At 42.3% G+C, this 13,436-nt stretch overlaps 1 protein-coding gene across 6 annotated transcripts in view; it reads right to left on the reverse strand.

Annotated features, from left to right (window-relative positions):
- The window catches only part of LOC138250332 (arylsulfatase D-like), a 664,413-nt gene that overhangs the window by 97,643 nt on the left and 553,334 nt on the right, over positions 1–13,436 (reverse strand). The gene's annotated exons all lie outside the window — the stretch shown is intronic.

The following is a 13,436-nucleotide window of genomic DNA, read 5'->3' on the forward strand; positions in this document are numbered from 1 at the left end:
ACCCAACCTTGTATAATGCACAGCCTTCACCCATTTGCAGGAGAGGTTCCCCGAAAGACCTGGCCTGCAGCCAGACCCTGCAGCCAACCCCCTAACCACCCAAACCGGTGCTGTGCACAGCCCATTGGCTGTGCGCGGCGGGAGTTGGCCAAGGCTTCTCTGGGTGTGAGAATACGGGTGAGAGGGTGTATCTGGGAGTGAGAGTGTCTATCAGATTGTCTAAGCGTGAGAGTGCATACATCAGTGATTTAGTGGGTGCGTCAGTGTGTGCACGGGTCTGTGAGTGGGTGCATGAGTGTGGCAGTGGGTCTATGAATGGGTGCGTGAGTGTGTGTGGGCCTGCAAGTGGATGCATGAGTGTGAGTGGGTGCATAAGTGTCTGAGTGACTGTGTGAGTGGGAGAATTGGAAAGAGAGAGAGAAAGAAAGTAAGAGGGAAAGAAAACAAGTTTTTTAATATCTCATACTTTGAATGAGGTATTTGTGTTTGATTTAAAAGAAAAAAAATATTTATTATTTTAAAAGAAATATAATATATATTTTTTTATTTAAAAAAAAAAAAAAAAAAAGGAGGGAAATGAGGGCAGCTGGACTCAAACCCCCGAAGCTCAGTGTGAAGGTCTGCGACCTTCGTACTGAGCTATGGAGGGTTTTAAAAACATTTTTTTTAGCCCTTTATGGGCTTTCCAGGACCACAAGGGAGCGGGCTCCCATGCGGTCCCTATTTCTTTATTTATTTGTATATTTAAAAAAAAGTATATATATATATATATATATTTTTTAATAAAAAGCCCTTATGGGCTCCCCGACACTGCGGGGGAGGCCTTAAGCCTTCCCCCGCAGTGCCATTGCTTCAGCAAGCATAGAGGTGATTTGACAACGGCTCTGTGCTTGCTGAAACATTTAATCTCTGCCCCCTGCAGGGGACATAGATAAAAGCTTCAAATTTTGACAGCGATATATATCTATATACTCACCACTTAAACTTTTACCACGCAAATGCCTTTACCAAGCATGCCTTTACAATGAACTTTTTGTAAAGGCATGCATGATAAAGGCATATGCATAATAAAAGTTTTCGATGTAAAGGCATGTGTGGTAAAGATGCATGCCCTGTAATGACAGCATAGTAAAAGCATGCGTGGTACTGGTATGCGTGGTTCCATTATACAACCATCACACAGCATTCAAGTGTCAATTTAACATAAGTTAAGGATGGGCATAATACGTACTTAGGGATAAAGTGAAACAAAATGGCACAAAAAATAAAAATAAAATATCAATGAATACACATCACACCTCCCCGATGCATGGATGTTTCCCACATTACCTATGCAAAAAAGTCCTGGTCGGGAGAGCAGTGAACATGGCGGCCGGCTGATGCGGGCCGCGGAGGAGCTCTGAGCCTGCCTGGAGGCACGCATGCTGATCGCGCTCCGCCCTGAGCCCAGGTTCCTCGCGGGCGGTGGCCACAGTGGAGGCAAGAACCAACAGTGAAACGGCGCCCTTGTGGCCCTCGATTTGGACGCAGGCCATCCAGGAATTACAACGTGGAAGATGCATTATGACCAAAGTTCACCTCCGGGAGAACAAGGGAAGTGTCAGCACAAGCTGCACTCCCGTTTTTTGGACCACGAGGACGCCGAACAAGGGTGATAGAACTACACGGAAGATTTTGTCCCTGCATTTGACTGCTACAGAGGAAAGAGGTATTGGGACTGTGCTGGGGGGCACCAATATTTTATGAACCCCCGCAACTATCTTTCTCCCGGTATGGAGTGGATCCCTCTATTAACTTTAGGATGCAGAGCACAAAAGGGGTGAGCATAGGTAGAAGGAGAGGGGGAGGTGGAGGTGGGAAGAGAGGTGATTTGTGCTACTCCCTGAGAAGTAGCAAGAAAAATTCAAACATAAAAAGACGTTTAGTACCTCAGGTTATACCCCCGCCCCCTGTAAGGAGCTGGAGAACTAGTGAGTCGGTGGTGGTCGAGGAGCAACCAGCAGGGAAGAGCAGCAGTTCCAGTCAACTAGGAGGGGCCCGACTGAATCCTAGACATTCAGTTTCAGATTCTAGAAGGACAAAAATTATCCCCTCTCTTAGGACATATTTTAAGGTTCTCCCGGGCATGCAGGAGAAAGAGAAGGGGATGGAGGAAGCAGGCCCGGGGACCCCGGATGAGAGCCCAGAAGGAGCGGTGGAGAACAGCCTGGTTTTGCAGACAGAACTCTCACCTAATAGGTTCCAGTTGCTAGAATCTCATAACCTACACCAGAGAAGCGAGAGTGGCAGGGTCTCAAATCAAGAGGTGGGTCTTAGATGTCTGTTGAGGGCCCTATTATGTGGCAGGATGGGATGCCAACAGAGAGGCAAGGTGAGGAGCAGGTTCAGCATCATGACGAGGTAGTTCCCACTCAGTGCCAGTCCCCAAGGGACGAACCTCTTTTCAATTCCATTGCAGAGATGATACTGGACTTAGCAGGGGAAGTAAGAGGAGGTTTTGAGACCTCAAATATTAATCAAAGAGAGATTAGAGGTTTATGTGAAACTCTTGGGAAAAAAATGGACGATTTAGCCGAGCGGACGAGTGCTCTGGAATTCAAGGTTTCCGATTTGAGGAGAGTAACTGAAGAAAGTAGGGAGGCGATTCATCAGGTGAAACTGGGGGAAGAAAGTCTGCAAGTGAAGCTTAAAACAATGGAGAACAGAATGAGGAGAAATAATTTGAGACTTTTGAGAGTCCTGGAGGAACTGGTAAAAGGGGATCTGAAGGCCTTGGTAGTCCGTTTCATTAAGCAGGGTACCCAGACTGAAGAGGAGGAGGAAGTCTTATTAAAAGATATTCAGCGTGTGCATAGAGACCCCTTTAGGAAAACAACTAATAGGGATAAACCTAGAAAGATTCTGGTATGCTTCCACACATATGCCATTAAAGAATGGATTTTAACTATGGCATTGAAGAATAAGACTGTAACTGCAGAGGGTATCGATTTTGAGATTAGATCAGACTTATCTACTGTGACTTTGAATAGACAATGGGAGCTAGGGAAAATAATTGACGTTCTGAAGCGATTAGGGGCTACAGCCCAGTTGAAATTCCCTGCAGCTCTGAAGGGGATGGCAAATAATAAAATGTATGTATTTAGAGACATTCGAGAGGTAGTCTGTCTGATTAAGACATTGGATAAGGACTATCAGCCTTTGGGATAAGGAGTGCGTGTATGTATTTATTTATTTTTTCTTAAGGTTATCTCCAGGCCGGCAGGTGCCTTCCCACGGCGAGGAGCTGTGTGAGGAGAAAGGGTGGGTTCTCTCAGGGAAAGGGTGGTGGGTTTAGAGGGAGATGTGAGCGGGGGGAGGTCGGAGAAGGGCACAGGGTGGGGAGCATGTGGGAAAAACAAAAAATAATTGTCCTGATTCAGTTAGGAAATGGTCGTTTTTTTCTAGGGCTAGGGTGAGAGTGTGTGTGAAGAGAGGAAATAGGGATGAAGGATGAAGAACTAAGGCTTCTTTCTTGGAACGTAAATGGTTTGAGAGTAAGGGCAAGACAACAGAGGTTATTGCAATACTGCAGGGACTCCCAAGCTACGGTGATAATGTTACAAGAAACGCATCTGTCCAGTGATGAGTGTAGTAAGTTGTTTAAGCCGCATAGTTGGATTCAGCACATTCTATGCTCCTCCCAGACGGGAGGTAGCAAGGGGGTGGCCCTAATAATTAAGAACCATCCAGAGATCCCTTTCCAGGGATGATAGTGGACAGGGCTGGGAGATGGGTAATAGGGAGGGTGCCGGCTTTTAATCAGTCCTTAGGATACTATGGGCCAAATAGGGATGATGTCCTGCCTCTGCGAGAATTATATTATCACCTATTCCAGTATACAGATCCAGACGGAGATTTTAATATTATGCTGGACTATGCCCTCGATCAGTCCAAGTCAAGCAGGGCAAAAATGAACGAGAAAATGAGATCTCAGGTAATTAACATGATGTCCCTTTTTGGGTTACATGATATCTGGAGAGAGAGGATGGGAGCTAGGCGGGGTTATACTTTTAATAACAAGAAGTATAAACATCAATCCAGGATTCACTATGTGTTAGTGGATGGGAGAGTGAGGGAGTGCTTTGAAGAGGTTCTGCATGTTGGTGTGCATTTGTCTGACCACTCAGCATTGAGGGTGTGCTTCAAGCTCGGCAGGAGTGTCAGGCAGTTTAGGTGGATGTTAGATAGGACTCTCCTCTTAGATGAAGCTATTGTAGGAGAGTTGAAGAAGGACACGGAAGAGTATTTGAGGTTAAATGAAGGTTCAGCAGCACCAGAGGTGGTTTGGGATGCCTCTAAGGCGTTTCTGCCAGGCAGACTGATGAGAGCAGCCTCCTTCACAAGGAGAGTATATAGAAATAAGATTACGGGTTTGGAAGAGCTTACACAGATAGCAGAGGAACAGTTATTAGGCAAAGATGGTCCGGTGTAAGAAAAGGAAAAATTAGTTAAGGTACTCCAAGAATACTGCAATGAACTTGTAGCTGAATTAGACTGAAGAGTCAAAGAGAGGTGTGAGGCTAACAAGAAGATCTTCTTTGAATATGGGGATAATTGCGGAAAAATACTAGTGTGGCAAACAAAAGTTAAGCAGACGAGGAACAAAGAGGTGGAGAATCAGGGGGGGAATGGAGGAGCTTCCCGTACAGGGAATAAAAAAACAGAGGAGACGCTCTGGGAGAACATTCGGGATCTTTATGGGGAAAGGTTAAAGGTACCTCCTGGGCGGGTCCAAGCCTGGTTGCAGGGTGTAGATCTCTTGTCCCTGGGTAATAGGGATGAGGATAAAGGAAACTTGAATGAAGGAATTAGGCGGGATGAAGTGGAAAGCGTGATTGCCTCTGGAAAATCCAGGAAGGTGCCTGGCCCGGATGGATTACCTCTGGAAGTGTACAAAGGTTTAGGAGATAGTATAATCGATGTTTTGGTAGGGTTGTGTGATAGTATCTTTAAGGAGGGGGCACGGTTTCCTCCTTCTTGGAGGGAGGCAAGGATTACTTTAATCGCTAAGCCAGGGAAAGACCCTACAAGGTGTGAATCATATAGGCCCATCTCCCTGCTTAATAGCGATTATAAAAATTTTTGCAAAAGTCCTGGCAAATAGATTTGGTAAGCTCGCCGGTAAATTGATTCATGCAGATCAAATGGGGTTTATGAAGGGGAGATATATGCATGAGTTAACACATGGTTTGATAGGCACAATAGACTTAGAGAGTACATGTAGGCTTCCTTTTGCGGTCGTGATGATCAATGCCGCCAAGGCATTTGACATGGTTAATTGGTCCTTCCTTGTTACGCTTTGTGAACATTTTAATTTGGGGAGTAGGTTTATAAGGACATTACGGATGATATATAATGACCCGGTGGCAAGGGTTTTAGTTAACGGCTCCCTAACCAGCCCTGTTAGGATTGAGAGAGGAACAAGACAGGGGTGTCCGCTATCCCCCTTGTTATTCACTTTATATATCGAGCCCCTGGCTAATATCATTAGGCGCAGCTCTTCGATACTCCCCTTCCAGCATGGGAGCTGGTATAAGAAAGTCGCTTTATATGCAGATCATTTGTTAGTTTATACGAGCAATTTAAGTCCATCCCTACCTGTATTGGAAGAATTGATAATGGAATTTGGGGGAATGGCGGGATATATGGTTAATAAAGATAAAATAGAGGTCATGGTCAGGAACATGCCCGAGATTACTGCTCTGGGGAATATCAGGATAAGTAGAGAGGTGAAGTATTTGGGCATTTTGATTACAGAAGACCTGGGGGTGACCGCAGAAAGAAACTTTGTGAGAGTTACGAGTGAGGCATGCAAGCAAATGAAGAAGTGGATTAATCTCCCTCTTACGATTTTAGGTAGGGTCAACTTGGTTAAGATGATGCTCTTGCCGAGGGTGCTGTTTATTTTCAATGCACTACCGTTGAGATTTAATAAAGAATGGATACATAAATTTCAAGGCAAGATTAGCAGCTTTATTTGGGGCAACAAAAGTGCTCGTATAGCATGGAGAAAGTTGAGGCGGAGGAAAGAGAAAGGGGGTTTAGCACTGCCAGATGTACAGTTGTATGCGTGGGCAACTTTTATAAAGAATATGAGGAAGGCTTGCAGTAGCGCTCCCTCCTCTGATTTTGGGTCACTTTTCAAGGTAATGATGAAGGTGGCAAAGGTTCCAGAGGAGGGCTTTGTGTGCAAATTTGGAGACCCTAAATTTTTAAAGAGAGTGAGGCTCAGAGTATTAGCCGACTCAGCAAAAATCTGGTATGAAATAAGGAGAGATACTAACCTGCCATATTATAGTAAATGGGCACCCATTTGGAATTCTCCAGGGTGACCTGAATGGACAAAGGATATTTTGGCTGTTCTGTTTCGGGAGTCTGGGCTGTTGCAATGGGGGCAGTTATATACATAAGAAGGTCTGACCCCTTATAGCAAACTTTTAAGGGGTACAACAGGAAATGTATCTAAATTTAAATATTGGCAAATGAGGACCTGCGTGATGCAAGTCAAAGGAGTAGTGGGCAGCACAAATCCAGTGGAGGAGTTATTACAGGAAGAGGAAATTGGCACAAAAGAACTATCAAGATGGTATTGGACCCTCTAGGAAACGTTGGATCGTGACTTTGTGCTGCCAGAAGATACTTGGAAAGATCATCTCCCAGGAGTAGAGATTTCAGAGTTGTGGCAAGTATCTGTAGCTTTGTTGTATTCTGCAGTCAAACCGGCTTGTTTAAGAAGGAACCATTTATTTACAATCCACAGGGTTTTTTGGACCCCGCAGAAGCTGTCAAGACCGGAGTTGGGCAATAAGATATGTTGGCGCAAGTGTTGGGCCGAGTCGGTAGGGGACCTGCAAATGTTTGTCAACTGTCCCTGTCTCCAACGCTTCTGGTCTGAGGTGTGTGAAAGTATTTACCAGATTTTGCTCATGGATTGCAAGGTAAGCCCTTCCTTGGTCATTTCTGGTTGTTCTCAAGGAGATAACAGGATTAAAAAAAGACTGTGCTAAGCTGTTGTTTTATAAGATTTTGTTGGCCAGAAGAGAGATATGCAGGAAGTGGATCAGCCCGCTGCCCCAAACTTTGGAAGACTGGAAAGGCTTGTTATTCTATAATTTAGTATGTGACGCTAGAGAAGGGGGAACTAGTAAAGGATCGGGATTTTGGGAGGCATTAATTAACTGGTTTGCAAAGTAGTAACTTGCAGTTGGTCTTATGATTACACTCTTAGCGATCCAAGAAGTGGTATATTTACTATTTCGGAGGGTTACCCAGCCCGAAGATGGACTTCTCCCAGGTCAGGACATTCTCGCGATAAACTAGATAAGGTATTAGGAGGCGGTCCTGACTAGGGAATTAAGGGAATGAGGACAAAAAAATACTTTTTATTTTTTTTTAAAGTCCTAGCAGCTGATATAGGCTTATTTTTGGAATGCATGCATAAGCAACAAGCAAACGGCAAGGACAAGGCTTACTACAGAAACAAAAAAGACCACCATATTCATTTAGAGCCACATAAATTTATAAAAAACAAACTGCAATCCAAAAATCCTTGAACAACCTGATCAGTTTGAGAAGCTAAAAAATGTAGGCATGCGTTTGTGCTGTTTCCAGATGGTTCAGAATCCCGAGTATGAATCCCAGCTCAGGATTACACACCATAGGCTGCACTTTTCTGCTCAATTTCAAAATGTCTCAAAAGCTGTATATATATATATTTTTTAACAAGCGGTCCATATAACTTGGATATGTAATTTGAATCATCCTATCATTTTTGAAAATGTTCATTGTGTCTTCCTCCACTTCTCCCAACCACTCCTATTCATTTCCCATTCTAGCCTAATCTAACAAGTTTTTGACTCGCAATACTTAAAATCTACTTCAAAATTGCAGGGTGGAAACCGAAAATTGTACACTATTTCACAATATGGGATTAAAGATTCAACAGGCTCAGAAAGCAGACTTACTCCTCAAACTGCAGAATCCTTACTACTTCAGACAGCAGCCATAAACCTTTGGCTGCATTGACTTCACAGGCCCGGGCAGAGTAATGTAGATAGAGGTGAATTTTAAAAAGGCAAGCGAGGAAGGAAGAACATGGGACCTCACTAAGGACAAGTCAAAAATCAGAGATGTGAGGGCTAAGCTGAGATCTTTGGCTAAGGAGGATCTGATCCAAGGCAGTGCCATCCCCCCTGCTCCGACCTTCCGAAGGCAGCCAAGCTTGTTTTATGATCAACTATGTTAACGGTTTGCTATAAGTCAGTGAGCATCAGGGCTGAGACATCAGCTGCATAGAATATCACCCAATATGTCGTGAATTACAGATGTCCTGCTTAATCTCCTCTGCAGGGTCTGAAGCACGCAGGCTTGCAATCCAAATCTAGTAGCTCTCCAGGTGAAATTGAGCAGAAGGCTTTATAAAGGATTGATATGTGACTTTTGCTGGGGTTTTTCAAACTCATAGAGTTTCTAAAGAAGAGTAGCGACCACTGCTCTCTTCATTTCCAGAAGAGCCACTCCAGTGATAAGAGATACTTCAATGATTTTTAGATACTCGATGGCAAAGGCAGAAGTGTAGTGTGTCAAAATGTTTAATGGACAGAGATTTAAAGGTGAAAGTCAAACGTTTTACTGGACTAGGCATAAATTTAAAGGGTGATCAAGACATAATATTATTCCACCTGATCAGGTGCTTTTCTCAGCTTAGGGAAATACATTTTGCAGAATGGGAGGGAGCTGAAAAGGGTTAGGGTCACAGCAATGTACTCAGTCGCTGCGACCCTGTGCTTCATAGTCTGAAATTTGCAATTGTAGAAGAAGAGTATTTCTTCACAAAAGTTGCTGCATGGGAACCACTTACACAGAGCGAACATCAAAAGCTATCTGTAGGCAGTGTACCATAAACCGAGGTCATACTCTGGGTTAACAGGCTTTAGAGAAGTCTAAAATTGGTTACAAAGTACTTCTATGATCTGAGGAATAATAGTCATAGTAATTAAAAAAGTGTCCCCTCGCACCAAGCAAATGTTTCCATATTCTTTTATGTATTTTAATTATATTTCTTACATAGCGCTACTTAAAGCAGGAGTGCGCTTTACATTCAAAGAAATGAGTCATGGCCTCCAAAAAAACGCATACGGTAAGAATCAGAGGTTTAAACAAGTACTCATATGTGGTATAAAGGAGGACGGGCGGTACAGGAAGGAAGCGCGGGTAGAACTGAGTCTTTAAGGGAGTAGAGTAAATGAGAGCATCTGAGGTAAAATAGGGGATGTTGTCGTTCATTCATAAGTGGGTTGGCAAAAGAGGGAGATGAACACTGAGGTAGGTGCACAATATATAATAGGCGTCAGTTTTTTTTTCCAGAAAGGGATGGTGCCATAACATCATTAAAAGAAGTACGTGTCCTCATCTCAGAAAGTATTCATCACCTCAATATCAGTTTCTCATTTTCCGTAATCGTATTTGCTCTCAAACAAAAACGTGTCCTTTTCTGAAAACAAATCTAGAGGTTACGGAGTGGGACACGAGGATTTCTACCACAGACAGGAATTTAACAGTACTACAGGCTTTACCCACCTTAACTTTTGTACGGAAAAGAGGACAACGTGAGAGATGCCACAATGAACTATGTACATTCTTAGTGTGTGTTTTACATTGCATAGCTGCTTTGCACTCTTGAGCACTTCAACATATAGGGCCAGATGTAGCAAAGGTTTTTACCCATTCTGTGTCTATGGGAAAAAGTGTTCGTACATTTGGCCCATAATATCTTAAAGTAACACTTTCCATTTCTGCTTTTAATTTTCTATGTTAAAGAACAAAAAAGGGTTTAAGCCTGATTCTAAGTCGATTAGGATTGACCAGAAATGTCACTATTGAGCATAATATGTTTTAGAACCATTTCTTAAACTAAGTATTCCTGTGTCCCGCACTTAGCGCCTGATATCTATGTTAATGAATAGCAATAAAAAATCTCTTAATGCAGAAACAGAAGATAAATCCTACACAAAGGTTAACACCCTGGGGCTCCCCTCACTGAATGTACAGTGACCCCTTCGAGGGTATAAAAATAGCAGTTGTTTGTAATTAATCAGAAAGTAGAAACTAGATTACTTGAACTAGCCAACGACAGTAAATTTTCAGTTTGTGATTATAGGCCCTATCACGGATTGCAAAGGTTGTGTTAATCTAGGTGACCCAAATTCACAGTAGTTTATGGTTACCTGTTGGTCATTTCAGGACACCCAGTTTCGGTTTGGCTCGTCATCAATAATTCTGGTTGATTAACTGTATTCACAAGTGTGTTTTCGGCAGAATCGCACATTGGTTCTTTGCAGGTCAGCAGCAGAAATGTATGTTTTCCATGCATGTGTTTAGTGTAGTTCATGGTTATACTTGGGTACTCGCTCCCCGTAGTTAAACTGACATCGACTCATGTGCTGCTTGGCGTCCGATAACGATCGTGACCAGTTGATGTCCCTGTGTCTATTTGAATACTGGTTACTCGCAATGATCTTGACTGGGGCCTTCTTGGACAGCCCGTGTCCCCGTCCTTGCATGTCATCACTGATACCTGAGTGCATATCTTCGGTGATTATTGTTGATTTTCGTGCGTAAGCATCGCACTTCATCACTATTGTTGACCGTCACTTACCTTCATGTTTGAGGCCGTTTCACATGGTGTCACTATTATAAGCTCATGCATGGTTTAGGAACTTCTGTGATTATATGAATACTACATAACTAAAGCAAGCCATTTATCTCCCTTCTATGTCCTCCCCTTTTCTTTTCTCTTTCGTTTTTCTTTTTTTCCCCTTTTTTAGTTTTTCATTCAGGGTAGGCATCTGGTTACTTTGGCGGTAACTGTCTTTCCCCAGGCACAATTGATGTCCTAATGATGATCCTCCATTAGGTTAAGGGATCAAAATGTCGTCCACTGATGTACTCTGACTCTCTTTTCTGTATTTCTTTCATTTGAGTCGTTAAGTGTATGTGTACTTAACAACTGTGACTTCATTACTGTATATAATTCTATGTCACCCAATGAACGACTGAGTGTTAATCGAATCTTGTTGTGCCAGACTGAATTTTTGTATTACTACATTTCTCTTGATGCCTAGTTTTCCCACTAATTGTTGTCTTAAGGTCAATAAATGCAGAATACTTTGCATTTGAAAATTCAACATAGTCTCCACTGTGTATCTATGGTGTACTGTACTGAAGAATTTTTCCACTTGGGGGACCATTGTTCCTTCTAAAAAAAAGAAAAATTAAGAACAAAGTAATTAGGAATCCCCCGAATACAAGTTTTGAGTGTATGGCTAAAGGTATTATCCAAATACAAATGAAAACATGTTTACAAACCCAGAACCAACAGCCTTAAAGGAGTGTACAATCCCAGCAGTATTGGACACATTAAATATTTGTCTCAAGAGTTCACCAAAGTGTCCCAGAAAGTTTGTGTTTAAAAGGGACTGTATTTGCCCAGATGACCTTGCTACTTGAAGCGCGTAGATCTCACCTGCAGATGTCAGCGGTACATTTTTCTCTGATGAGCTTGTCCTGATGTCTGCTACTCGTCTGTTGTGTAGGGGGAAAAAGGAAGTAACCGCAGGGGGAGACCAAAACTACACAGGCAATTCCGGCTCACATTTCACCGCAGCTCTTGCTGTTTAAAAGTACATAACTTCCATAAGAGTACATGGAATGCTGGTCGAATTAAGGCGGCAGGAACTTCCTTCAGAGAACATGATGAAATCGCTGCTGAAGCGTTACATTCTCCATGCAAGGAAAGCTGTTTACAAACCATCGAATGGCTCACAGAAGTCTTGCTGCCACTCAGAAAGACCTCTTTCATGCCACTGAAACATCTGTATGAAAAGAGTAGCTCCCACACCTCATGAATGTAACTATCTCCCAGTCTTTCATATCTTCCTGCAGGAATGTGTTTCAAGTAGGATGTTAATTGAAGCGTTGAAATAGGCAGATTGGTAATCCCAAGAATTATCCATACTGCTGATGGTACTTCTGCCACAGTAAAAGGCAACTTTTTAATTTTTTTTATGTTCAGCAAGATATATGTCACTTATTTCTTAGCCATTATTTGTTGTTGTCGCATCAAATTAAATGCGGCAAACAGGTCCTTGGCCCTGACGTAATGCATTGAACACGACCATTTTTCAATGTCTGTATTGTCCATGCTTATGGCATAATGGACCTCATTTGACTCCGTTCATGGTGTAACGATGACATGTCAGTTTGCATAATGTCATTTGCAGAGGAAATTATGTTGTTAACAGTGTAAATACGGTCAGACAAGGCGTTAATCCTATTAACTACAACAGCTAATGCTTTCGGTAGGATTTCCTGATCTATCTGCATTAACCGGGCTGCAGCTTCTTGTTGTGAAAGTTACCAAATCTTCTTGTAAATTGCATATAAGAAGCACTTTATACTTCTGGGGCCTAACAGAAAATCTTATAAGTCTGTGTTATTAGACAGGAGACTGAGGTGTTCTTTTACAGCACCTAGTGAGGAACTTTTTAACAATTGCTAGCATAATTTTCCTGCACTGTATGTTGTCACAATACTCAAATGTTCTGGTGACAAATAGCAAGGGTCCGGGCTTTAAGCTCTAAAACCACCTGTGTAGTTTACAAAACGTGCATGACAACAATTTGTGTCCACTGGCCACAATAAACACCCCCAAGGACTTGAAAGTGATGTGTTAAATGTTCCATTTTGGACCCACGTATCAAGCTGATCTTTAGTTACATTAATGTATTTTTGCCATTTGTAAAAGTTTGTCAAACCTACCCAACTTGTCTGCTGCACTGCATCATTTAAAAATATCATTTGTATAGGCATCAGGCATCCTCTAAACAAATCTTCCCTTCCCTGTATTTGCCAATGTTTAGTTCCCTAAACAATCTAAGTCAATCGACTTCATACAATATTCATAGACTTCTATAGCCAACTGGGAAACAAAGAAATCAGAATAAATACATTTTGTATCAGTCAACAATACATTATGCATTTCCATGATGGGCAATTTAAAATACTATGACGCAGCATCTTTTACATTGTGCCCAGAAAAATATGTAAACTTATCCATATATGTTTTAGAACTCCCCATTGGTGGGGTAGGACAATGTTCCCATTGTGTGTAATTAAACATAGTATTTTGGGTACTCGTTCTATGAATGAAATGATGTTATGTGATGTTAAAACTGCTTATATAGCGCCTAAACTGCCCAGGGGCCTTGTAGCGCTTATACTGCAATGCAGAATCATCACTGTTCATAACCGCATAGGAAATCACGCTATAAATAACCAGGTTTTTAGGGCCTTCCTAAAGGGGATCTTTTGAGAACTTAATCTAATATTAAGAGGAA

The sequence above is a fragment of the Pleurodeles waltl genome, chromosome 8 (genome assembly GCF_031143425.1).
Source record: "Pleurodeles waltl isolate 20211129_DDA chromosome 8, aPleWal1.hap1.20221129, whole genome shotgun sequence".
Lineage (NCBI taxonomy): Eukaryota > Metazoa > Chordata > Amphibia > Caudata > Salamandridae > Pleurodeles > Pleurodeles waltl.